Below are 26,149 nucleotides of genomic sequence, written 5' to 3' on the forward strand. Positions count from 1 at the left end.
GAGCCAGACTACTATCTCAGTAAAAATAAAATAAGTGTGGTGTAACACCCACCAACATAATAACTTCCCACCAACGTAATAAACCACCAACGTAATAAAAAATCTGCACAAAATCAGCATGTTTTAAACGTAATAATCCTGCCAACATAATAATTACCCACCAACGTAATAACTATTGACCACTCCCAACGTAATAAACCAATTTCCCATTGCAGGAAGTTATTACGTTAGTGGGAAGGTTAAAAAATGATTACATAAACTTCCCACCAATGTAATAAATCACTGACTTAGTGATATAATATATGTTTTATCAGTTGTAAGAGTATAGTTGTAAGGGTAAAAATGTCATCATCTTATGCTACGTTTAAAAAATAACATAGTGCACACCTGTCAGTTTTCAGAAAAGTTTTCCTTTACACTAACCCGGGTATATGCCTTCAAGAACATGACAAACCTGTAAGTGGCAGTGTAACGAAAAGCTAAAGCCCATGTTAGCCAATCAGAATCCCGGAACTATTAACAACAGCAACGAATCACTTCCTCACTTCCTATCTTTTGAACTGACTAAAAATCTCCGCCTCGTCACATAAATCTCCGTTTGTACGTCTTTAGATGCAAACGATCCCCCCATCCTTTACTTATAGCTCAACTTATTATTCATCACCTTTACTAGGACCCAAGCAAAGCTACATGGACACCCCTTGTAATCTCAACTCACCGAGTGGTTAGTGGTTTTCGTTGATTATTAAAATCAAATATATCGGCGCAATGTATGATTTCCAGCCGTTTTTTTTTTCTATTTTGTAACTATTTTTTCAGACACCTCACAACCGCGTATAAACTTCCGCTCAATATTTGAACCTGAAGCATAGACGGTGGCGCAGTAATATCAACGTGCAATGAGTCTTCCAACAGAAATCAATGGGATTTTACAAAATGCCAAATAAAACACGACAGAAACTGTATTTCGCTACGCTACTTGTTTTGGAATATCAACGAACACCACTAACCAATCGATGAGTTGCACAGTTTTGAAAACGAACGTTAAGGGTTGTTTTAGGACATGTTTAAGTATGCCTGTTGGCAGCCACTCTGAGTAGTCAAAGGCGATTCAAAACAATTCAGAAAAGTCGAGACAAGACTAATCGTCAAAATTTCGGTGTCCACCACTCTAGTTCATTCAAAACAAACCAGAAAAGGGACTCAAAGTGCTAAATACCGGAATTTTCCATTAAATGAAATATAACAAAAGATCACAAGGGGTGTCCATGTAGCTTTGCTTGGGTCCTAGTAAAGGTGATGAATGATAAGTTGAGCTATAAGTAAAGGATGGGGGGGGGGGGTATAAAGTTTTATGGTCATGAGTTGGTTTAGATGGGGACAATTATTGACAACTATACCCTTACAACTGATAAAACAGATATAATATCACTAAATCAGTGATTTATTACATTGGTGCCTTCTTATTTGCCTTCTTATTTACTTTTTATTGTTTACTTGAATGTTATGTTTGTCTGTGGACTTAATTGATAAAATATGTCTTGTTTTCACCGTGGGATAGTGAGAAACGTAATTTCGATCTCTTTGTATGTCTGGGCATGTGAAGAAATTGACAATAAAGCAGACATTGACTTTGACTTTGGTGGGAAGTTAATGTAATATTTTTTTAACCTTCCCACCAACGTAATAACTTCCTGCATGGTGGGAAATTAGGTTATTACGTTGGCAGTAGGCAACAGTTATTACGTTGGTGGGAAATTATTACATTGGTAGGATTATTACGTTTAAAACGTGCTGATTTTGTGCCGATTTTTATTACATTGGTGGTTTATTTACGTTGGTGGAAAGTTATTACTGTACATTGGTGGGTGTTACAGTGGGGACACTAGACGGGCGGGACCAGGCTAGTACAAACCACATATGCATTCAAAAAAATATCAGACACAATAAATACAATCTGAAATAAATTGTGCAAAGGTAAATGACAGCAACAGTAAATAATTGTCATGCTAAACATGCTCCATATCTGCATTATTAATGCCTTCTCCTGGATGACTGTGTAAAAAGCTTTATGATCTCAGTGGGACTTGCCATGCTCTGAACATCTATTAAAACAACCTGTCGAACACACAGCAGATAGCTGGCAGTGTGATGAGAGCAGAACAGATTGGCTTCCTTGGGAGAGATACAGCGCGCTATCTTACCTGAGGCACTGGTGAAGGTCCTCCCCCAGCTGCACTTTAATCTCCAGCCCCGCAATGGAGGCCAAGACCACCTGTAGATGGAAGAAGGGAAACGTCAGTGGAGTTCATTCTACACCTTTTCTCCTTCCTTCACTTCCTTTTTATCTCTCTTTCTCTCTCTTTCTCTCTCTCACACACACACAAACAAACGCACACACACACACACATGCTTTTTGTGTTCAGAGACCAGGAGCAAAAAGAGACGCATGATTAAAGGAACATGAGCTTGGAATGGCAAACACACAGCTTCCCTCCACATGAAAAGACAGAAAGAGAGAGAGAAAGAGAGAGTACATCCCAGCTCCCCCTCTCCTCCCTAGGATGACTTCTTCACCTGCAGCTAGGGACACATAAACCCAACGCATCCCATCAGCATGCCGTGCACTGGCAGCTACTGGCCCTTGCCATTTCCATCCCATAATTACAGTAGTTTGTTTACTTTTCTGGCCCATTCCACTGAAGTGTGATTTTATTAAACACTGAGCACTGTTCTGCTGTGAGGCGGTGGGACAGGCTGTGATTCACTCTCCCTGAATCCTCACAGCAGCCCCATAGCCATGCCCGTGGTTATATGGAGAGAGAGAGACAGAGAGAGAGAGAGACAGAGAGAGAGAGAGAGAATAATGGGGAAATAACAGTGAGGGAAAGGGAGGCATGGAGAAAGTATTCAAAAAAAGAGAAAAAAACTGTAAAAATGATAAAGACAGAGAGAGTGAAAGAGAAAGAGTTCAAAAAAATGACAGAGCAGCTGCAGCCCCCACATTTCCTCTGCAGCGTGGCCCCACAACCACATCAGTCTGAGCACTGCGCCAATTTGAGACACCCCACCAAGGCATCATCATCTGGACGCGTCTCAGTGTTGCACAGCTGTGCCGCCGGGACCAGTGTAATGTTTCCACTTGTGTATGAACTCGGAATAGGGGGGAAGCTGAGTTCAGCGGGAGCATAGAGAACCATAGAGAGCCATAATATGGAAGCTATAAGCTTAACTCCTGCATTCAGGATTTACTGATCGCTGACAGATATGTAGAAGAGTTACATGGCTTTCCAATCCAAGTCTCATCAGCGGCGGGGTCCACACCCATTGCTCCACTGATATGCACTGTTGGGAGGGGTCATCACTACTGTGCTTCTGCTCACACATACCGCACGTGTGCCTTTGCCAAACGTGGCGGCGGCAGCCTCTGAGGGGGCGCCATGCTGTGCCACCGCCGTGTGCGCTGGTGGGTGGGAGAGCGCACGGGCACTTTCATGCCGCTGGTGAATCATGGTGTGCTCCCTGCAATTTGTTATCGTGCGGAGATCCCATTTCCGATTTGTTGATGCAGGAGATAGATTCGCGGGCCGTAACCATATATCACCTGTCACGAGAAACTCCTTTCACCCTTTTTCTTTTTCCTCTTTCACCTCACTTCTTTTTCCCTCTCAAGAAAGATAGTTTTTTTTAAATAAAAATGCTTTTGCGAGGGTGGTGGTGGGGTGTGTGTGTGTGTGTGGGGGGGGGGGGGTCCATAAAACTTGTACTCACAGAAAACGTTGCTCAGAATCAGGGCTTGTTTGGGCTTGTTTCGCTGTTTTTGTTTAGACACGGCAGTGGAAGAAGTGCAACTCTTAAAAACGCGGCTATTACTCACAACAAATGAACAGTGCATCTCCCCCAGCTGAATCCCACCCTTGCAGCGCTGCCAGAGCGTCCTGCAGTAGAGGTCTCTCCGAGTCTCACTCTTAAACTTGCTCCACAACTGAGCAGGCACACAATTACTCTGACAGCCACTTAGAATATAGAATATTCCCCACAATGCATTTTATCATTTTGTTGACACTTTTTTTCTCTCTCTCTCTCCTCAGCCCCAGCGCAGGCATTTACCGATCATTATAAATCGCCCTGTCTTCATATTGAAGTTGATTGCCTGCGTTCACCTGGGTCTAAAATATCACAACTAAATGTGTATTTTATCATGAGTGATGAGGCACAGTGGCCTACTAATGAGTGCTTTGTTTGGTTATTTCACCCTGGCTCATCACCCTGTACACTGCTAACCAGACACAACAAGCCAATGGTGTGATGAGATCAGCCTGAAAGGCCTCTCTGTCATCCTGTGCGAGCTCATTATGGTCAGCCCCGACATGTCCCATGTTTTTATTGACTGGATGACTTAATGAGCCAACAACTGGCCTGCAGGCACATGCATGTGTTTTATACCTTATCTGTATGTCTGATTTGAAAAGAATCCTGGTTAGAGAATCTTCTCTATTTAATGTGATAGCAAAGATACTCTTGATGCTAACAAGAACATTATGGAATTTTATATTCTGAGCATGCTTGGCTTTCTTGAGTTTTGTGGGACTTTGCTGAGTTAACTTCAGGGCATAAAAGGCAATAAAAAATCTGAATTATTTCACTACTATGTAAAGGCTTAGAATTTGTAAAAGTCATGCTGTCTCCTCATAATAATGACTAGCAAATCATTTGAAATGCAAAACTGAAGTGCTGAATGGAGAAAAAGGCATTCAGAGTTATAAGCCATCTCTGAAATGACTGGGTAATGTTGAAAAATGTTAAGTTAATGAAAATGCATGTGCCTTAATGTTTCTGGGATTTCTCATGCAAAAATCGTTTCGGTGAAAAATAGTGCCATTCAATTTAGAAATAAATGGAGATTAATTGTGCTTTTGCAGAAGCAAAGTGAATGAGAGCGTTATGGGTCGGGGAGTAATTGTGGGGAAAAAAATAATTGTTCGTCTCCATTCATGGCCCAGTCCCTCTGTCTTAAAATGCTAGTTTTCATTAAGCATACTGCTGAGAAGCCAAATGGATTCGGTCATGGTCACCTCATCCTTTTTGAAAGAGGAATCCTTCAAAATCTCTTGCATTTCACTAATAAAAAAACAAAGTCACTCCAAAACTAAAATCCATAATTGATTCCACCATGTCTTGCCAGGATAGCAGCTATTACACAGTGAGCTATCTTTTGGCAAACGTCACTTATGCACTAAGCATTAGGTGTTAGGTGTGAACAATTTATATGTGCCTTCCCCATAAGACCACTATGAATTAAACATCTAACAGTGATTAATTAATTTGCCACCACATTACCCAACATGCATTATTATGCACTCTGTAGGTACACTTCATTGTCAAAACATGAGCAGAACTCACCACTTTGAGTAAGTACCTGCCAGGGTGTGATTAATATTAGCTTGAAAGTTTGCTCAGGCTTCTGTGATAGACACTTCTGATAATCAAATTTATGCATCAGTCACAGATAGTTGGATCAGGGCAGGGGGTTTAGAAGAGGAATGTGGTGCTGAATGATACCTCAGAGTGAACCGCCTCAGAGTCTGAGCCTGCCTAGCATACTTACAGAAAATCCACCGAATTCTCCCACAAATTCTCTCTCTATCTCTTTCTCTCCGCATCTGTCTTTTCTCTCTCTCTCTCTCTCTCTCTCTCTCTCCACTCTCCCACGGTCCACCTCTATATTCCAGCTCCTCGCTTCCCCTGTGCATCACCCTGTGGTTGAATTAACCCAAACCTGGGGGATCACAGTCCTTCTCTTTGCTCATTAATTCCGACTGCTCGCGTTCCCAACAGGCTGAGAGATTGAGAGATGGAATTGGCAGAATCATACCTGTGCCTATCTGCCATTTCTGCCAGCCACAGAAGGCATCTGATTAAATTCCATAAATCAATCATTTAGTGTAGCACTACACTGTTTAAAGCTCGGTAGTCAGATACAGCAAAGAGGCGCAAGATTGTGCAATTTTGAAAAGTAGGATGGCAACGATGCACTGCTTGCTATCTTTGGAATGCGAACAGAAGGGTTGGCATGTTTGAGGAAGATCAAATTGCCCCCCCCCCACCCATCTCCCCAATACCCCCCAGGAACAGACATTTGATAGTGTCTTTGTCTGCATTTCCTTGTGCCATGCTTTTATCTTCCGCTCCTTAACCATAACAATCAGTTTGAATAATAAGCTACTCCGGATTAGTTAAGCTACCCAGCGTCAGGTAAGCTTGGGAATTTAAAGGAATAGCAACAAAAATATTGCATGTATATCCAACGTTTAAAGGCCTGAGGAAGTTAAGGAAATGTAAGCTTTGAGCTTCTCTTTTCATTCTGTCAACCTCATTGTGTCCGGAGTGCCACATAACAGGATGTGGAATAAAGCCACTGCCTCGGAGCATCGGGAAGCATTGTTACCATGGTTTCAAAGAGAGTAAATGTATCCATCCAAAAGAGCATAAAAGAACTGACGGATCGAGTAATGGGCAGCGGACTCGCTGCATCAGATTAAGTGCTTTTTAAAGGCTTTATTGCTTGTGGCGGAGGCAAACAGCAGCCTCATGGCCTGATGGAGCCTGAGTCATCTACCCAACACTGACGATCGAGCTCCCCAGCAGGGCAGTGCATCTTTGACGGTGGTGATGGACTAAAATTTGCAGCGTTCAAGAGAGAGATGGAGGAATAGATTCCACTCCGTGTTGGAGGATACATGAATGTGATCCTCAAATTTGTTTCTCAGTTCTACGGCCATGCTGCGCACACCAGCCCCCATAGCTGCCAAAAGGGACAGGCTGAAAAAAAAAATGTTTTTCTTCTGACTGATCCAAATTTTTCTCCACTAAATCTCAGACTGAGGATTCACAAATGAGATCTCCCTCTGCCCTTTCTTCTCCTTCTATCTTTTGGTCCGACGGTCTCTTTTGGTCTTTCTCAGACTCGCTTTGAACCCTTGGCAGCCAGCCTTGGTGGTCAGAGGTATAGGATGGTGTGTCAGGGCCAACCATAGATTTCCTCCATGCTGACACATTGCAAGAGAGCGTGGGAGAGAGTCCAATGCCATCACTCAATCAATTCTCTTCCAACCCTTATTGCTGAGGTTGGGTGTCTTCAGGGCAGTGAAGTCTAATGGGAAAACAGACCTCTGTTTCTATTTATTCCTTCTGACATCAGAGCATTACTTTTATGAGATTCATTATTGACTCCGGCTTCATTGAAGACGTTAGAATAATACAAATATAGTGCATGATGATCCAGCATGGATTCCTAGGTTAGATTAATTGAATTTAATGAAACCATGAATTTAATACAGGGGTCTCAAACTCAAATGAGCTGGGGGCCAATTCTGCCAACGTCATCTGATTGGAGGGCCGGCTATTTCTGAAAATGCAATGTTCTTTTTTTCAAATACCACACAAAACTGCAAACAGAAAGTGCAAGTGTTTTTATCTAGTTTTAGACACCTGTGCTAGCAACCTTAGCTTATAAATAAAATAATGATAAAATAAATATTAATACAAATTATAAAATAAATGAAAAACATAAAAAAAACAGGTATGTGTGTGTGTTTCACACCAAATAAAAATATTTCCTCTCATAACTTTTTTAAACCTGGCAAACTAGGCATCAGGGTTAAGAAAGCAACACCATTGGATTTTTATATAAAAATTTAAAAGGCCATGGCTTGAAAGTGGTCAGAGATAAAGTTATACTGTAAATGTAAAAATCTTTGAGTAAAACAAAAGTTTATGAAGGGGGTAAATTTATCCATCTAATTTGTCACTGGATGGCAAGCACCTCAAATTATGCACCTTTCAGTAAATACTGGATGAACATATGTAAGCAGGTTTACTTTCCTTTTTTCATATTACCCACATAACAAATTAACAGAAAAACACCTAAGATGTATACCAACACCTAAGATGTTGTGGTTTAGTAATAGATTACTACAATATAGGCCTACAATAAAGTATTCTGGTCAAACAGTTCCTATCGCGGGTAATCTGCAGTACCCAGAAGTTCGCATCATATTGCGGGTGACTTTGTAGTTCTTTAGAGCCCTATTTCTACTAGCCCTGCTGTCTGTACCACATCCATTACGGACACTATCATCACGATTACCACTGCAACCTCCAAGCTATGTTGGGCAGAGGGTCGAAACAAGCATGGTATGCTTAGTGGACACCGTTGTATACACGCATCTCCATTCACAGACGCACCGTGACTATCACTGTCATAGACGATCGATCATAATCTCCAAAAGGATATTCTCCTTCAGAATTAGAATAGGTGAATAAGCTTACCTAAGACTTCATCACACGTGAACGTTTTTCAACATTTGGTGTAGGCCTGGCTATTTCTGCTTAATTTCAGCTTCAATTTCTGCAACACTAAGGCCTGCATCGCTTCCGCGTCATTACAAATGCACGTCTTTGTGTTTCTCGCGTGTAATACAAGTATTTCCTGAAAACTTTGCGTAGCGATTTTGGGTTTGAATCAAGCTCTGGATGTCTTGCACATAGTGGAGCAGAGTAGGCCTACAAATGAGATTTGTCCCCGTACCTGGATCTATCGTCTATTTTAATCAGTATCGTTGTTTGTCGCAATTAATAGCCTCAAGGGCCAGATTACATTATTATTTTGTCATACGTCGCGGGCCAGAATTGGGCAGGACGCGGGCCGGATTTGGCCCGCGGGCCGGGTGTTTGAGACCCCTGATTTAATACATTTAATTGCAATAAAATCCAACTCAATTGTCCTGGCTGCACGTGCCTGCTTTGTTCGGATTCGGATTGATTGGATGCAATTTGTAATTGTCATTTGTCATTGTCATTTCAATCTGTAGAAATAGGGTTAGCTTTGATATCAAAAGCTTGCAGACGTTTAAAATGCACATTTTAACATTTAAGCAACAGTTGGTCTTGCTTCTGATATTTCACTACATAATATATCCCTCCTGTGTACTGTATAATCACTGATAAATCACTGAAATGTCATGATATAGCGGTGTGTAGATTAAGAGTTAATTTGCATCAACAATGCTGCAACAATGGTTATCAGGAAGTTAAACTTTATCTACAGGTTCATGCTTATATCCAAGTCAAAGAGCCCAGAGCCAGAGCCATTTAAAACAAGCACACATATATGTTGAATAAGTGTGAATGTTACACTGCGGTATATAACACATGATGACTTCTTTCCCAGTGACACAGCTCTGGCCTCTAGACTACTGGCCCAGTTTAGCACTGTTTCCACGGAAGGCCTACACTGTTTCCATTCTTTCTCTAGCACTCAGCAGTTTTTCAAACACAAGTTAGAGATGAGTTAAAAATCAGATCCACACTACGTAACATGTTCAAGTAATGTGGAAATAACAATGTTGACAATGACATTGCATTTCAATTGTTTGTTTGGTTAAAAGTATCACAGTTTCATGATGGCATTGGGTTTCGTTTGTTGTCTATTTCAGTTATTGATATGAATATTTGCACATTATTATGATTGGTTGGCTGAGATGGAATCAAGTAATGAGAATTGGGATTCATTTTGAAATTATATTTTGCCTATCAATCATTTATATAATCTCATAATATAAAGGTCACAATTTATTTGAGCCAATAAATGCACATCCACCCAAAATCTAGATATTGCTCTTGACAGAGAAGCCATAACATTGATGGTATCACCCTTGGTGAAGCTGAAGACAAATCCATCTGAAATAATCCCCTTTTGCCATGTATGTTTTGATGGCTTTGTAAATTGCCTATGCTATCTACTACAGTGCGACAGATACATATGGCCCCAGGATGGTTGGGTGCTGGGCTGAATACTAATTAAAAGCTGTGACTCAATCAATTGAACTACTTTCAGCTCCCAGAAAACGTATTTGGAGCAGTCGGAGCAGTCTGCACATTCCCGGTGTATGCATACTGTTGCTGATTTGCGTGGTGACAGAATGCTGTCTGGAGATCTCTGATGGATCGCCTGGAAAGCGGTTCCACTCGCCACTCCAGGGCCTGACTGCTTGACAACACACTTTTAGCTCCCTCTTCAGAGAGCTGAGAGAGACAGAGAAAGAGCGATGGAGACGGATGGAAGCCCAATCTTCCGAAGAAGAAGAAGAAGAAGAAGAAGAAGAAATGCAAGAAGATCCCTATTCTCTCATGACAAAGAGAGAGGTGCTGAATGGAAGACTCAGAGACAATCTCAAGCCTGCAAAAAGACCAGGGTGAGAGGTCACTGAAAGCTCCTGTGCCAGTGCAGAGAAAAAAAGCCTTATTTCAGCTTTTAGTTTAGCTTATTTCAGTACAAAAACACATCTCTCTGTCACAAGGTGCTTCTATGCTACGTTCCAGATGCGCTGTTTTCTATACACACCTCAGTCAATGTAATAAAGGTGCCAGACAATGTACTTTCAGGCATGTTATGTGGCTCTGAAGCAGAAGCAGACTTGCATGTCTCATTCATCCTGTGTATTAGGCAATGGTCCCACCTGCCAGGTTAATTGACAGCTCCAAATGGAGAAGAAAATGGGAATGCCTCTACAAAAGGCACATATGAAGGGCTGTCAAGCTGAACTCGAAACACACAAAAGGCAGACAATAATGCGGTGAGGTGAAGTGACACTGAAATAGCTGTCACAGTATTCACTAAAACAGCCACCAAAACTGTCACCAAAACAGGCTTGCGCCCGAAATAGAATAGATTTTACGGACACACACACACACACACACGACAGTAGGCTTTGAAAAGTCTGATTTCTGCATTTCAGAAATCAGACATGAGAGTTGAGAGTTTTTGGTCTGCTTCACTTCCCTGCAGCCAAATACAGAGCTTGCCTCTGAAGTGGACCTCTCACGTGTCTCTGGTGTGTGTGCATTACACCATCACTGTGCAGCATGCGTGTACATTGATATCATGTGTGTACATTGATCATTTCCACTACTTTGAGAGCTTGGCACAATGCTGAAAAGATATTAGGAGGCCCAAATTTACAGTACTTTGTCCTCTCCTTTATGGAACAACCCTTGTTTGTTGTCAGGTGGCCAACCTTTTACTTCCTCCACCTGGGCATCAAAAGGCATTCATAAACTTAGTGATATTTGCGACAATGGCACGCTGTGCACATTCCAAGGCATTCAAGCTCAGTATGAATTACCAGGCTTTTCCTATTTTCTGTATCTCCAGCTGAGGTCAGCGATGCGGGTGTATGGAGTACCCTGCCATTCATTAAGTCCTCATCTCCTGTCCACTCATGTTGACCCCAACAATGGCTCTCGAGGCCTGGTCACAAAGCTATATAGGGCTCTATCTTGCGTCCCAGCGAAATTGACTTTGTATACTCACGCTTTTGTCTTTCCTATTTTGCAGTCAGCGCATCTTGGAATTTTCCCTCCACAGGTACTTGCCTGTAAATTAGGGAATTCGATTGCGCCCACAGGGGCGGTTCAGTGAAAAGACGGGGCGTGTTCCGGCGCAAACGTTCACTGTTGATATTTTGCAGTTTCAGAAAACAATTCCGCCACAGACCAGGAACTCCCTGGTCTAAAGTCTGTGGCGCAAATGCAGATGCTATTTTAAGGGCGCATGCATGACCACAGGCCTGCATGAATGAATGCGTTGCACACCTATCTACAGACAACTCCGTGCACAGACGGAAACATTCAAAGCCTTGATAATATTTGTCCATTTCCCAGTTTTCGTGCATTGGTGACCTAAAAATTTAGTAGCCTATATAGTACAACATCTACATGCAATATCTTTACTACAACAACGCCTAATTATGACCTATTAATTTGGACAACTTTATACAGCCCTATAAAGGCTAAAGTTACCTTTACTTGTGTTCCAATTTACCGTGTATGGCTTTAAACATCGCGTGCGCTTTAACATCAGCCTAAGCATTATTCCAGCTGCGCTAAGGTTTTAAGCACCATCATTTTGCCTAACTTGTTGTAGCCCATCTGAAATAACTCCAAGCTTTGTTATGTTCCCTCCATCCTTTCGTTATTTTCAAAAAACGTTTTATATCCATGATGGCCTTGAAGTCTTGAGTTGTAAATAGCCTACTGTCATGCAGTTAATGGGATACTGTGCAGAGTTGAAAGTTAGGTCAACTTGGAAACTGTTTCTCGTTGTTGAGTTGCCTGATGGTAAGGAGCCCTTGCTTGGCCGCCTGTGCTGCGCAACGCACACTTCGCTCCTCTCATCTATACATCGTAGTTCTCTAAACCATACATAATTTCAAAGAAAAAAATTACCACTCAAGGGAAATCAGTGTGGTGTCCATTAAGATGTGAAAAAATGGGCATAAATCTAGCGTACACATTTTCACCAATCACGGATGTGTTGATGACATAAATTCCAAAACATCGGAAAGTATGTCTTTGTGACAATTCTGCATTACATTTTGTCAAGAGGAAAAGTCAATAGCTAACTGTTCCCAACTGAACAGTGCTTATAGCGCTGTGAGCGCTCCTGGCTGCGCCTGGCAAATACGCCACCATAATAGATAGATAGATAGATAGATATAATAGATAGATAGATAGATAGATAGATAGATAGATAGATACTTTATTAATCCCCAAGGGGAAATTCAGGGGGTCTCAGTAGCATACATACATCACACACAACATGCACTTACAGCAGAAATGGTAAATATAAGTATAAACATATAAACAAACTCCACTGTACAATAGAGACAGTAGGAGATAAGAAATTAAATGTAAAACATCCAGTGTGCTTGAGGGTGATCAAGCATGAGACGCTTGTAGTGACAGGGCCTGTAGTTCTGTGTGCATGGTGAGGTGCTCAAGAGAGTGAGTGTCATGGTGAAGGTGCAAAAAGTAGTCCAACAGTAGTCCTGTAGTTCTGTGTGCATGGTAAGGTGCTCAAGAGAGTGAGTGTCATGGTGAAGGTACAAAAAATAGTCCAACAATAGTCCAACAGTCCAAGAGTAAGGTCTAGAGACCAGCATAAATAATATGGACAAATAGGAGAGTAAAGTATAATGTAGACAAGGTAATATAAAAAACTATGTCAGTGCAAGAACAGGTTGAGGTAATAGGGTTACAGCCATTCAGTATTGTAGCAGAAGCCATTGATCATGTGTGCTAATATAGCATGAAAAACCGTGTAGCAGGAAAACAGTAGTAAAAACATTAGGCTGTGGACATTAGTAAAACAGTAGTAAAACAGTAGTGGGCAGTCAGTACTCAAACATGGAGAGGGTGGAGAGGCAGACAGACTAAGCAGAGAAGTCTATCTCTCCTCTTCCCTTTAGTGAAGCATTAAACAGTTCAATGGCCCTGGGGACAAATGACTTCCTCAGCCTTTCAGTTGTGCATGGCAGTGAGCAAAGTCTCCAGCTGATCAAGCTCTTTTGCTTTTAATAGTGCTGTAGAGTGGATGGCATTCATTGTCCAAGATGTTGATCAGTTTGTTCAGGGTCCTTTTGTCAGATATTGAAGTGATGCACTCCAGTTCAGCTCCCACTACAGAGCCAGCCTTCCTTACCAGCCTGTCAAGTCGCCCAGCATCCTTCTTCTTTGTGCTTCCTCCCCAGCATACCACTGCATAGAAGAGGACGCTGGCCACAACAGACTGGTAGAACATCCTGAGGAGCTTGCTGCACACTTTGAAGGACCGCAGCCTCCTCAGGAAGTACAGCCTGCTCCGCCCTTTATTGTAGAGTGCATCAGTGTTGGCTGACCAGTCCAGTTTATTGTCCAGGTTGAGACCCAGATACTTGTAGGTGCTTACCACCTCCACATTGACCCCATCAATGGAGACTGGTAGCAAAGCGGGCTTAGACCTGCGGAAATCCACCACCATCCCCTTGGTCTTTGAAGTGTTGAGTTGAAGGTGATTGAGTTTGCACCATTGCACAAAGTCCTCCACCAGGCTCCTGTACTCCTCCTCTTGCTCGTCACTGATACACCCCACAATTGCAGTATCGTCAGAAAACTTCTGCATGTGGCATGACTCGGTGTTGTAGCAGAAGTCAGATGTGTACAGGGTGAACAGGACTGGGGAGAGCACAGTTCCCTGTGGCGCTCCGGTGCTGCTGATCACAGTGTCAGAGAGACAGTTCTTCAGTCTGACGAACTGTGGTCGCTCGATCAGGTAGTCTGTAATCCAGGTTACCAGGTGAGCGTCCACACCCATCTGCAAGAGCTTGTCTCCCAGTCTGAGGGGTTGGATGGTGTTAAAAGCACTTGAGAAATCAAAGAACATGATTCTCACAGCACTTTTCCCCTTGTCTAGGTGAGAATGTGTCCTGTGTAGAAGATAAGTGATGGCATCGTCCACGCCCACTTTCTCCTGGTATGCAAACTGTAACGGGTCTAGTGCATGGCGTACCTGGGGTCTGAGCATAGGTACGCCATGCACTAGACCCATTACAGTTTGCATACCAGGAGATAGTAATAGCAATCAGCTATGGAACAAGCGCCTGTTGTTAAAGGGAATGTGAGATGACGCTCTGATTGGTTTATTGCACGTTACGCCCAAACCACACCCATGATTAATGTAGCTACTTCAGACCACCCCATTTTAGATTTGCGTCGGGCGCAAGAGTCAATTATCTCGCCGGTAAAATAGCATCAGCGCCCAAGATCCGCCCACAAAGTCACTTGCGTTTTGCGCAAAGACACTTCCGTTTCAGACCATTAAAATAGAGCCCAGAATCTTCTATTAGTAGGCTCCATGAAATCACTTCCTATTATGTCAATATGGGAAAGGGAGCTGAGATTGATGGGTGTCCAGCCCAACTGGGAAAATGTATGGACTAACCTACCACTGACATCAAAATGTTTAGCACATCAATTAATCCACTATAAGGTAATCCATAGAGCCTATGCAACACCTTACAGACATTTTCAAATGAATCTCTCTCAGAGCCCACACTGCACTCTATGCCAAAATTCCACAGGCACCTTTCTTCACATGTTTTGGGATTGTCCCACCATAGCTAAATTCTGGAAGTATGTTATTCATATGCTGTCTAAATTCCTTGATAGTAATCTTGTACTAGATCCTTGTTTCTGTTTATTGAATGATGATTCTTCACTTGAGCTCCCTTTACGGGAAAAGCATATGGCATTTGCTGCCAAAAAAATCAATCCTTCAGTTGTGATTTAAACCAGATACAAACCTCAAATGCTACTGGACTAATTCTTTGCTTAATATTGCAGTATTAGAAGAGACTACTGCTAGACTGAATAAAGCTAGCTTATCCACAGTAAATGCATGGAAGGGACTCTACCTATCTATTAAAAACACTTTGCAATTGAAAATATCGCTTTATTAATATTTGCTTACTTTTTGTCTATTGTTTGATCTGCCCTTTTGGTTATTTTATGTATTTTTTATTATTATTTATTTATTATTTTTTTTCCTCCTTTTCGTTATTTTAAGTATGTTGCGTTTACTGTTTGTACCATTTTTGCAGAAAATGTGAATAAAAAACTTACAGTTTTCCTCGATTGCTTTTACCTGCTTAAGTAAACTGGAACCCACTTGATCTTCATGACTACATTCTTTGCACAGCAGAAGTCATCTCTTGCGAATGTGTTCACACATTTTCATTGGGTTCACACATTTCTCACACCCTTTTGCAAAACAGTTAACACAGGTGTCATTCAAAAGCCCCAAACTCTATTGGTTTTCCCATGCTAAACAAAAGTCAAACATCTTTTCACAGGTGGTATAGATTCCTTGCATAAGTCTGAATCTCTGATACACCTGTGTGAAACTCCTTTGCACAATTCTTCAATCAGCAATCATTCATTATACATAAGAGATGTCTGTTCTGTGTTGCTATTTGCAAGTATGGATCTAATGCACATTTAGACAAAGTACTGTATTGCCTATTTGGTGGAGAAAACAGTGTTTACTGTAGGTCTATTTCGATGAAAAATGACAAGTTGTAGTTCAATGAAATTTACTGTATCTTGCTAGGTATTTACTGTATGTCTTACATGTCAATGGCAGTTACATCTTGGGAGGAATGAATAAATTATTTTTTTATTCAGTACATTTTGTCTTTTCACAGTTTTTTTCTGATAGGCCTACCAGAAAAATGAGAAAGTAATGGAACAAACATAGCAAAAATGCTCATTTTGAGAACTAGATTTTGCATTTTGTTGTCTAGTGTGTAATGATTGATTAAAGAGTGATTTTTAATTGGCAACAAGTTGTAGTGCTTGAAGGCAAGATTTGCTTTTGCTGCATGTTTTAAGTGTTTTGAGAGAGTAACAGCCTTTTGCCAGCAAAATGTGTCATTTTGTCCAGAGTGCTTTTGTTCAGACACGGGTGTTAACTGTTTTGAGAGTGTGATTTGTGATTTCAGAGTTGACACAGGTATCAAAACGATCGAGAAAAACTGTAATCACAAAAAAAAAATCATGTGTGTACATGGTCTGGCAGCTTAGCTTAACATCATCATAACACCAGCTACTCACAGCTATTGAATGAGATGTACAGGTGTTTGGTGGGAAGGCAATACGCACAAGCAGAAGTCACAAGGCTACCTAAATAACACCTATATACATGTAGATCCGTCTAGGCATGTCCAGTATAAACAGAACTTATAATGTGTGCCCTTGGGAGACATGCACAGCAATACAAGCATGCACGCGCACACACACACACACACACACACGCACACACACACACAGCTTTTGGGCTGGAGATGTGCTGACCCAGTTCTGGGAGTGAAAGTGGTTCACTTTGTGGTCGTCCATCAGGGGATAGGAGAGGAGTGGAGTCAGACAGGACAGAGAGCAGCAGGACGCCTCCCCCATGTTTGTTTGCCCTCCCAGATATGGCCATTCATAGCAGGGAGGCTTCCTGACATCCTCTGCTATCATTGAATGTGTGTGCATGTGAGTGTGTGTGTACTGTACAGTATGTGTAAGTGTATTTCTGTAAGACAGAGAAAGAAAAAAAGGTGTGATGTGTATGTGTATGGAAGTGTGAGAGAGGAATGTGTGTGTGTGTGTGTGTGTGTGTGTGTGTCTGTGTGTGTGTGTGTGTGTGTGTGTGTGTGTGTGTGTGTCTATGTGTGTGTGTGTGTGTCTGTGTGTGTGTGTTTATCTTTGTGACAGAGTGAGTGATGCGGGTGTTTACCTGTGGGGCTTTGAGCCTGTGAACCTTTTATCTATTCGAGTAAAACATCAATATTAGAAAAGTTGATTCATTTTTTTTTTACCATTTGGCCAGGGACAAATTAGCTTTTTTGACCTGCAACACGACGATCACGGCGAACAGAGCTGAGCTAGTTGTAGAGGGAAAGGATGAAAATACAACTGAAATCTCATCATCAAAACGAATTATTCGGTCCGTTCCTATGAGCCTCATGTGTGATTGTGCATCATTAGACAGGCATAAGTAGGTCAATAGATGCACGTATGCAATATTACTTGGAGAAGGACAGTTTAATAACATTAACAGTAATATAGACTACATGTGACAACTAGACAGCTGTTTCATCCTGCATTGGGTCTAAGGCAGCGGTTCCCAAACTTTTTTTCCCCACGGACCACCTTTTAGATCCTGACTCGGCTCGCGTACCCCCACCATCCGAAAAGTAACACATTCTATTTCACGCATTCCTGGCATCATGTTTAATTAGCCGCCCTACATGATAACAAATAACAAAATCAGTCTATGAGCCGTCACGCTAAGAAAACAGAGATCAGTACCTGTCTCCTGCTCTGTTTCTCTCGCTTCTATTCTTCGATCCCTTTAATTGGTCCTTTTGGACAGTGTCCCTGTTTTTAGCCAGTTTTCCATGTTTGCTATAGCCTATACTTCCACAAAACTAACGTGCCAGATATTCTGGCTGCCCGCAGGAAATCACATGCATTGTGGGTAGCTTATTTTTTTAATGAAAACATAGCCTGCTATAGAGTTAACAAATGATTTCCTTTAATTTCACGTTTCCATATCATTATAACCCGATTCAAAATTATTTATTATTTATGAATTCATTCGATTATTAATTAATTAATCATTTTTAATACCTTTCCGACATTGCCCTTTTCATCTTGCTTACCCCCTAGTGGCAGCTCGCGTACCACAGTTTGGGAATCCCTGGTCTAAGGTATTTATTAAACTGAACTGGGTCAGGGCACTGAAGTAATCATGGACTTTGAACACAATATTCTTTCCATCCTTTCCTGGACCTTGGGCTGTCTCGCAAGAGCACAAGCACGTACAGCATGAACGGCATGAACTAAAGCCATTCAGCTTTGCTCAATTGAAACAGGAGCATGAGCACATGTTCTGCACTGCCACTACTCGTGCCTTAGAACAGGCCGTCTACTTCATGGCAACTATGGTATATAAGGTATGAGCTACACCAGGCGCGTAACGGCTCCTACACACAGTTGCGTTCCGTTAACGCATGCCAGTGGGTGTTCCCGACGGTAGCTATGCAAATGACTTGAAGTATAACCGTAATTTTATTGGTTGGTGCTGTCAGTCGATTGGCTTGATTGGCCGGTGCCGTCTGTCGGTGCAGCAACAGCTGAACTTCTCAACGCGAGCGGCGGGAGAAACGCGATGCAACGGACCCACAATTCAGTTCGCAGCTGTGTGTAGGAGCCGTAAGTGAAGCGTTCCGTTCGCGACGCGTAAAATCCATTTTAGATGAATGGTCTATTTTTTTCGAACGTATGCCCCACTGTCACGTCTGGTGTAGCTACTTCCATTGATTATAATGGAAGCTAATTGTTGCAGCAGACGCAACGTGAACGGAACGCTTCAGTTACGCGCCTGGTGTAGTTCAGCCCTAACCCTAAAAAAAATGTTATCGCCACGACAGAGAAGAAATGCATGTATTATGCATGCAAGCATGGTGTTTGAGTAGCACTAATAACCATAGATGTTAGAAGGTCATCCCATTCAGTAGACGAGATAATTTCTTGCCACCATTGCACTAATTGAAGGGTTAACCTCAGACACAGTAGCACTTGAGAATAGCGTGGGCTAGACAGGGCGCTTTCTCTGCTGGAAGGTCATGCCGAGGCTGTCCAATCAGCCCTCGATTAGGCTAGAATAATGTCAAAACACCAGCGAACTTCTATTTGCATCTGCCTAATTTCCCCACTCTATCATGCATTCAGTTGGCATGGACTCTGACAAGAGAGAGAGAGAGAGAGAGAGAGAAAGACGGAGAGAGAGAGAGAAAGAGAGAGAGCAAGATGACAGCTCATTTCCAGTCAGTAAGGCAGCGTGGATGAAACAGACTCGTCCCTTTCAACACAGCTTTTCATATACACGTGTATGTGTGGGAGGTCTGGCTAGCTGCTGGAGATCATCGACATCATGCCAGCTCAAACTGACCCCAACAAATAAGTGCGGAAGACATCATTCTATTTTTAGAGGTTTTTAGATAAGGAAGGCACTTTGTCATGCCCAAACCAAATTTGACAATGGATCACTCCAATAGGGGGGTGTCATTTGCAGTTGAGGTCAAAACTAATCGAAAGTCATTTTTACTGGGGGCAGTTTTCCATGTGTGTGTGTGAAATACTGCCGATTCAACTAGGTCAAGCCCTGGCCACTCACCCTTATCGCTATGGAGACATGCACCAGTGAGCACACTGGACTGAGTGAAATATGAAGACCCCTAGCCCATGCATACAGGCCCCATACCGTGTGTTTAAAAAAAGGTCCACGAGGAGGCCATCGGTAATTAGTGGCATACAGTAACACTTGCCACACTCTGCATATTAACAGTGTGACAGCCATTCGCAACCCAGTTGCAGGTCGCTGGTGCTGTTCCCTGCACATACAAGTCATGAAAGTGTAAAACATTCACCACATTGACAGATCCAAATACCAATAACTGGAGGTTTTTGTCACTGTGCACTGTTCTAAATGTCATATACCATTTTGCACCATCCACTGCTTGGCTCTCTGTCACAGATATGCAGAGATATGTCTCATTTTGCAAAGGCATCCACACTGAAAAATGCACTTTTCATTTAACAAAGGCATGATATCCCCCCAGTCCCGCTAAACCTTGGGATGCCTCTGAGATGAGCCTGATTAGAGAGCACTTAGACTGCAGAATGACACAGGCGAACAGGACACGACACTAATTACAGTACCACTGAACTCAAGAGTGAAGTGTCTGCCCCCTCCATCTCACACGCCTAGAGGAATTTTTGGGATCTCACCAGCAGAGGGGGTTGATGGGGCTCAGACAGGGAGAGGCAAATCGGCCTGCTAATGATCCACAGCGGCCCATCTCTCAGGCTAATCATCTGATTATGTTTACAACAAGGACAAACACAGGGGATATATGAGAGATAAATGACAACACTGCACTGGAGAGCTGACTGCCTCCATTCAGAAGGTTATTCACTGCTACCATCCATTCACGCCTCAGTGGAGGCAAGAGGGCGATTGTAGACCACTGCATCTATATATGTGTGAGTGTGTGTGTGTGAGTGTGTGTGTGTGTGTGTGTGTGTGTGTGTGTGTGTCTGTAAGAGTGGGGTGCAGAAGTAGCATACCACTGAGGTTCTAATCCATTTACATTGTGTGTCTAAAATCATGCAAATCAATCTACCTCAATTTTTCTAATTTTGTTTTCTGTGATATTGCTGATTTCAGCATGAATTATTCAGGTTATACTGTATATCAAATCCAAAGATTGTCCTGAGTAAGGCAGCCATTTACAATAGCAGGTGCAATCTGAATGCCATTGTTATAAAATACTACTAGCCTAGTATAACATTAAAAACATGTCAGCATGGTAGACCTGAAAGAGCTGCACTCACAAACTGTTCAAAGGCATCATCCAAGACTGCTGAGACCTTGAATTTCCCCTGGGGATCAATAAAGTATCTATCTATCTATCTATCTATCTATCTATCTATCTAAGACTAACATGGAAAGGTATGACGGTAAGGATGATCAGCAGAGTCAAGTAGCAATTAAGCTCAAAGACGCAACTGCAAAGAGACCTTCGAAAACCCTACCCTGTCAGATGGAACGCATGATTCACATATTACCTTAACAAGCAACCTTCAACAAGACTGTCAAGTGTCAGACATGAACCACTCCACCCCATGGGCAGTGAAAACCATCTTCTTTTTCACTATTACACAAAGAGAGCTGACAGCAGAGTCTCAAGGCTTCTCGTGGAGAAGAGACTTGTGGTTCTTGGTGTATAATAAGATTTGAAAGCGCTGATGCACATTAAATGGCTAACATCAGTCACCACCAGCCAGCTCAGCGCAGGGTTTACATGGGACCTGTCAGTGTCTATCAAGGACATGGATATAAGTCAGTGGCTCGCGGCTTTCGAAAATGCATGTCTAAAAACTCAGTGCGGGTATGTGTGCGCGCAGGTTTGCTCCATCTGTTATCATAAGAATACCTGGCAGAGCGGCAAGAAATATGTAAGCACGTACCACTTCTAAGGTCTATTACTCCTGACACTGAAAAAGCCATTGCTGAGATTGATCTGCCTCGACAATGCACTCTATCGCAATGTGGTAACAAGGTAGGGCACTAATCGGTGAAGTGTGAGGTGTTACGCAGCTTTTATTTTCCACATCTATCACTGTCACAGTACTGGACTGCAAGCCATGTCATAGAAATTCAGAATACATCTAATGATAACATTATCTGTGTCTTAAGTGTGTGCTGAAGGCCTTAAGTATTTGATCTATTTGTGTTGTTTTTGTCCTTCACAGTTTGTTTTTACAAGAGAGGTTTGTTTTGAAAGATTACAAGGTTACTCTTACTACACTATGTAATGCTTGACCATAGGGATAGGAATCTAATAAAAGCATGTAATCTTTGACATTGACACATTTGATGGTTATTGGAGAGTGGGATGAGCAACTAGTTGCACCACATAGTGATAGGCCTATAAAATATGAATAACTAGTATAAATGTGAAATACTATTATAACAATGTTGTAGTTGTTTATACAACGTACTTGTCTCCTCCAGATTCCAGTAAAATTACTTTGTTTTCCTGATATTGAAATAGACAGCATATGGTGCATGACCACTGTAACTAAGCCTGCCTCGTTACACTGCTAAAAAGAGAGGCAAGATTTCTTATCATTATGAACTTGAAAGTCAAAACACAAAAACAACTGCAGACAACAACTTTGAAGCGAAGTTCTGTTCAGTGATTGTGCTATCAGTGGTCCCTGAACTGACAGATCTTTCATTAACATTCTCTATGTAAAAAAATGGCTTCCTAGTTGTCAGGCTGTGCAGATAATTGGTTTTTATGGATTGAAACTTTAAATGTACTTATCATGAATTGGCACTGCAAAAGCAATTGCATGATGAGTAATTAGACACAATGTCTAGCATTCCATATCTCGCTAAACCAAGGTCTGATTAAGATTTGATACATTTGAACATAAACCATCTTCATATGTTTGAGTTTGGTGAGACTTTCTAATATTGTAGGATACAAACATAAAGGATACTAACACACTATTTTAGAGCTAGCAGAACAAAGTCAAATGAAATGATGGGGAGATAATGCTGCTGTTAAATCAACTCTATTATCTCTTCATTGCTCTGGTGAAAGGATATCACAAATCAGCAAATGTCATTTCGGATGTATTTTAACCAGTATCATGTACAGAGAGCATGGTGAAAGCATGGGAGAAGCAGAATGGCTTACATGGCAAAAATGTTGAGCAAACACATTAAACATTATTGCACCAAATGAACAGTGTTATTACCAACTAGGGACAAGCCTGAGAATGACAAATACAGAGGGAATGAAAAGGGGGAAATAATAAAGCATTGGAACTCGCTTGATTCCATAAAAAAGAAAAAAAGAAACTCAGTGGGTCTATTTCATTACCTCTGTGTCAGTAATGTTTTCTTTTATTTGAGGGGTTTCATTTTACAGCTCACTAGCATCAGCACTTCTTCTCACCCCCACCAACTTACAGTTCTCTCCAGCTGCAATACACACCCAGGGATGGCTGTTGAGCTTTGTTTAGCAGGTCAACTGCAGATGACTTTTTTTTTTGTCCATGTGGCATTGGCCACCCCCAACTGCATTTGATTTGCTCTCGACAACATCAAAGAAATTGAAGGGCTGATCTAGTGTTCGTCTGTTTTTTGAGGTGATTGATGAAATGTTATAAAAGTCGATGCCAGTCAACATCAAAGCAGGAAGAGAAGGAAAGAGTCTAGAAAATAATACAAACGCACACACACACACCTAAAGTAAATAAAGTTTCACGCAGGGACTCCAATTGTACTAATTAATCCTCCGCCCTTATCCCATCAAATTTTTTTGCAAACCCAAGCAGAACAAAAAAAAAAAAAGGACTGGATTGAGGATTGACAGTCAAGGCTAATTGAGCCCAATGAAGGCAGTGAGAGGTTTTCTTTCAAGCGGCACCTGAGCCCATAGTGACTCTTCCTGAGCCTTCTGCTTGCCCTTTTTCACCAGCTCGACCACCGGAGCACACAGCCTGGCGCCCAGGACCATCAGCAGAATCTATCATGTGGACAGAATTGCTGAGTGGCTATTACTCCTCCGCAGCCTCCATAAAACCAGGCAATTAAACGCTATTGGCCCATTCCGCTCTGCCTTAAACCTGAAAGCCCTGGTCACTGGCTGAGGATGGAGATGGAAAATTAAGGACTGACAGTTAGTGTGAAATTGCATCTGATGAAGAGGAGCCTTTTGTCACAGGCCTGAAACACTACTTTATCTCCTCGGGAAATGACCACAGCCACTCTCACTTCTATACTCAAAGCCAGAGGGTCATCGTAAGGTCTATCAAGGTTCCAAAAAGTTTGTCTCATATGAGAGTGATTCTACATTCAACCACTTCTCCATATGTTACACCAACTAATCCAATGGAGTAATTGTGTGCTTAAATATCTCCACAACTCCTCTTTAGACTGCAGATCACTAGAGATCACTATGTATAGTGCGATGATTTTTAATCCAAAGTAAGTAATATGGCTGTGGTCTCCATATCCACTTGTCTCAGGTCAGCGCGAGGTGCTGAGCTGCAGCTGGTGATCTCTTATGTATTTATTTATCACGCCCTCGCCGAGTTTGAACATTTCCATTTTATACCTCAGTGGATTTTACAATCACTTCAGAGGCTCCATACATGGCCCGGGAGCCGCCTCTAAAGTCTCCTTACAGCCAATTTGCTCCTGATCGAAAGGGTGCCCCAAACAGAGGACACATTAAATATTTATGGAACAATGAAATGAGGTGGGAAGCAGTTGCTTGAAGCAAAGGAAGATAACAAGGCAGCAAGTCTTAATTAGGTGGCTTAATAGCGCCATTGTCCTTTTTTGTTCCACTGTATGCCTTTTTTGTTTACCCAAAATAAACAACTCCAGTCTGCGATCATGCATTTCAACTGAATGAAATGACTGATTTTTAATAACGTTTTTTTTTTTTTTTTTGCCTCAGCGATATTTACATCACAACATAAACCTGTCAATGTGCCTATCTCTTCTGCCTTGCTTCTACAATATACTACAATGGCTAGTTAGTATTTGTTAACTGATATTTTCATATCTTCACTAGATAGTGGCACAAGGCATATTTCCCACAGGATGAAAGCAAAGGAGTCCTGCTCCACCGTTCTGCTCTGGTCAGCCTGGGAAACATTGCCAACTCTGCAGTCGATTTCTCTCCTGTCAGATTGCAAAAAAGGGCCCATTCATTAAAGCCTGCCTCCTTCGCAGTCACCTAAAAATAACGCCCTCCCCCAATCAAGTCATATGTAGGTACACAGACCGCGGCAGAGCCTAGCATGCCTGCAGCTCTGGCAAGCATGGCGAATGCCACAGCGTCTCATTAGGTGAGCAAATCAGATTATGTTCTATCTGAGAGACTGTTGGAAGGGACCGTAGCTATAACTCGCCGATGCAGAATTCTGCTGGCAGTAGTATGCTGAACGGGAATCAGAGAGAGGCTCGTAAATAATTCAGTATGGTTTGCCATAAGACCAGGGACCCCAGCCATCAGCAGGTTAATCTGTGTGCACTCTGTGGTACCTGGAGATTTCCACTGTTACTTATCCTGATTAAAGACCTCAGGCTGGTGCACAAGCCATCTCAAACCCCATAACTGGGAATAGTGCAAGTGCAGGCTGACACTGTTTGACTACTGCATAATATGAGTAGAGACACAATCAATATGATGGGAGAAGGGTTTTTCTATTCCCTGTTTGTCCATAGACACACCTCATGGATTGTACATGACTTCTACAGCTCTGTATGTTCTTAAAAAGGTCACTGTCCGGTAGGTTTGTGGGTAAAATATGAGATATATCCAATATCTAGGTCATATCGGTATGTCGATAAAATGTGAGCTGTATCCAATCAGTCCACACAAAATTCATCAATGTTTGTGAGTAATGTATGCAATTGATTTAGATGTTGCAATTTTTAGGGTTTTCAGCTACTTTTATCTCTTCCCTACAGTATGAGGCGGTCACTATTTTGGTATAATTCAAGTCTTAAGATCCTAACAGTACAGCAACCATTACGCAATTGCTTTTCAAACAGTCAGTGTGTCGATAGAAATGAATGACAATTTATCAGTCCTAGTGCTCGACCTTCATTCTCTGGGTTGGTCCATTGACCCAGTAGTTTCAGACCGCTGATGCATGCTACCTTTGAATGAAGCCTTCGGTCCTCTAGTCTCTGGTGGCTGACCTCCTCTGCTGCCCACCAGCAGAACCGCATCGATCCCACAGTGTTTGTCTCCTCTGCATATTCTTACTCTTGGTCAATCTGTTTCCAATGGTCATGCCCCTGCCCTCTCTGGCATGGCGTGGTCTCAACCCTGGAGTCCAGCTGGGGCGCACCCTCACACGGCTCCCCCCATCTATCTCACAAGTCACCATTTTAGCATTTAATCGCTGGTACTCCACCCCTCTATCTCACAAGTCACCATTTTAGCAGTTTGCGGACGGGAGGAAGTTCCTGTGATTAGGTGTGATAAAAACAAACACTTCGCCAATACGGGCTGCCACAGGGAAGGGCACGTAGGCACATTGTTTTCCCTGCGGATCGATGGCCCGGCAGTCTGCGCCCAGGGAGTCTGTACCGACATATCGGAGTGTCCACCTTCGAGGA

At 42.2% G+C, this 26,149-nt stretch overlaps 1 protein-coding gene across 3 annotated transcripts in view; it reads right to left on the reverse strand.

The window, feature by feature from the left end:
• Positions 1-26,149, reverse strand: part of tnr (tenascin R (restrictin, janusin)) — a 109,802-nt gene that overhangs the window by 51,765 nt on the left and 31,888 nt on the right. For all 3 annotated transcript variants that reach the window (XM_042104781.1, XM_042104785.1, XM_042104792.1), the window contains one exon: positions 2,205-2,275. The gene's annotated coding sequence lies outside the window, so the exon portion shown is untranslated. The remainder of the gene's footprint in view (positions 1-2,204; positions 2,276-26,149) is intronic.

Source organism: Alosa sapidissima, chromosome 1 (genome assembly GCF_018492685.1).
Source record: "Alosa sapidissima isolate fAloSap1 chromosome 1, fAloSap1.pri, whole genome shotgun sequence".
Taxonomy (NCBI): domain Eukaryota; kingdom Metazoa; phylum Chordata; class Actinopteri; order Clupeiformes; family Clupeidae; genus Alosa; species Alosa sapidissima.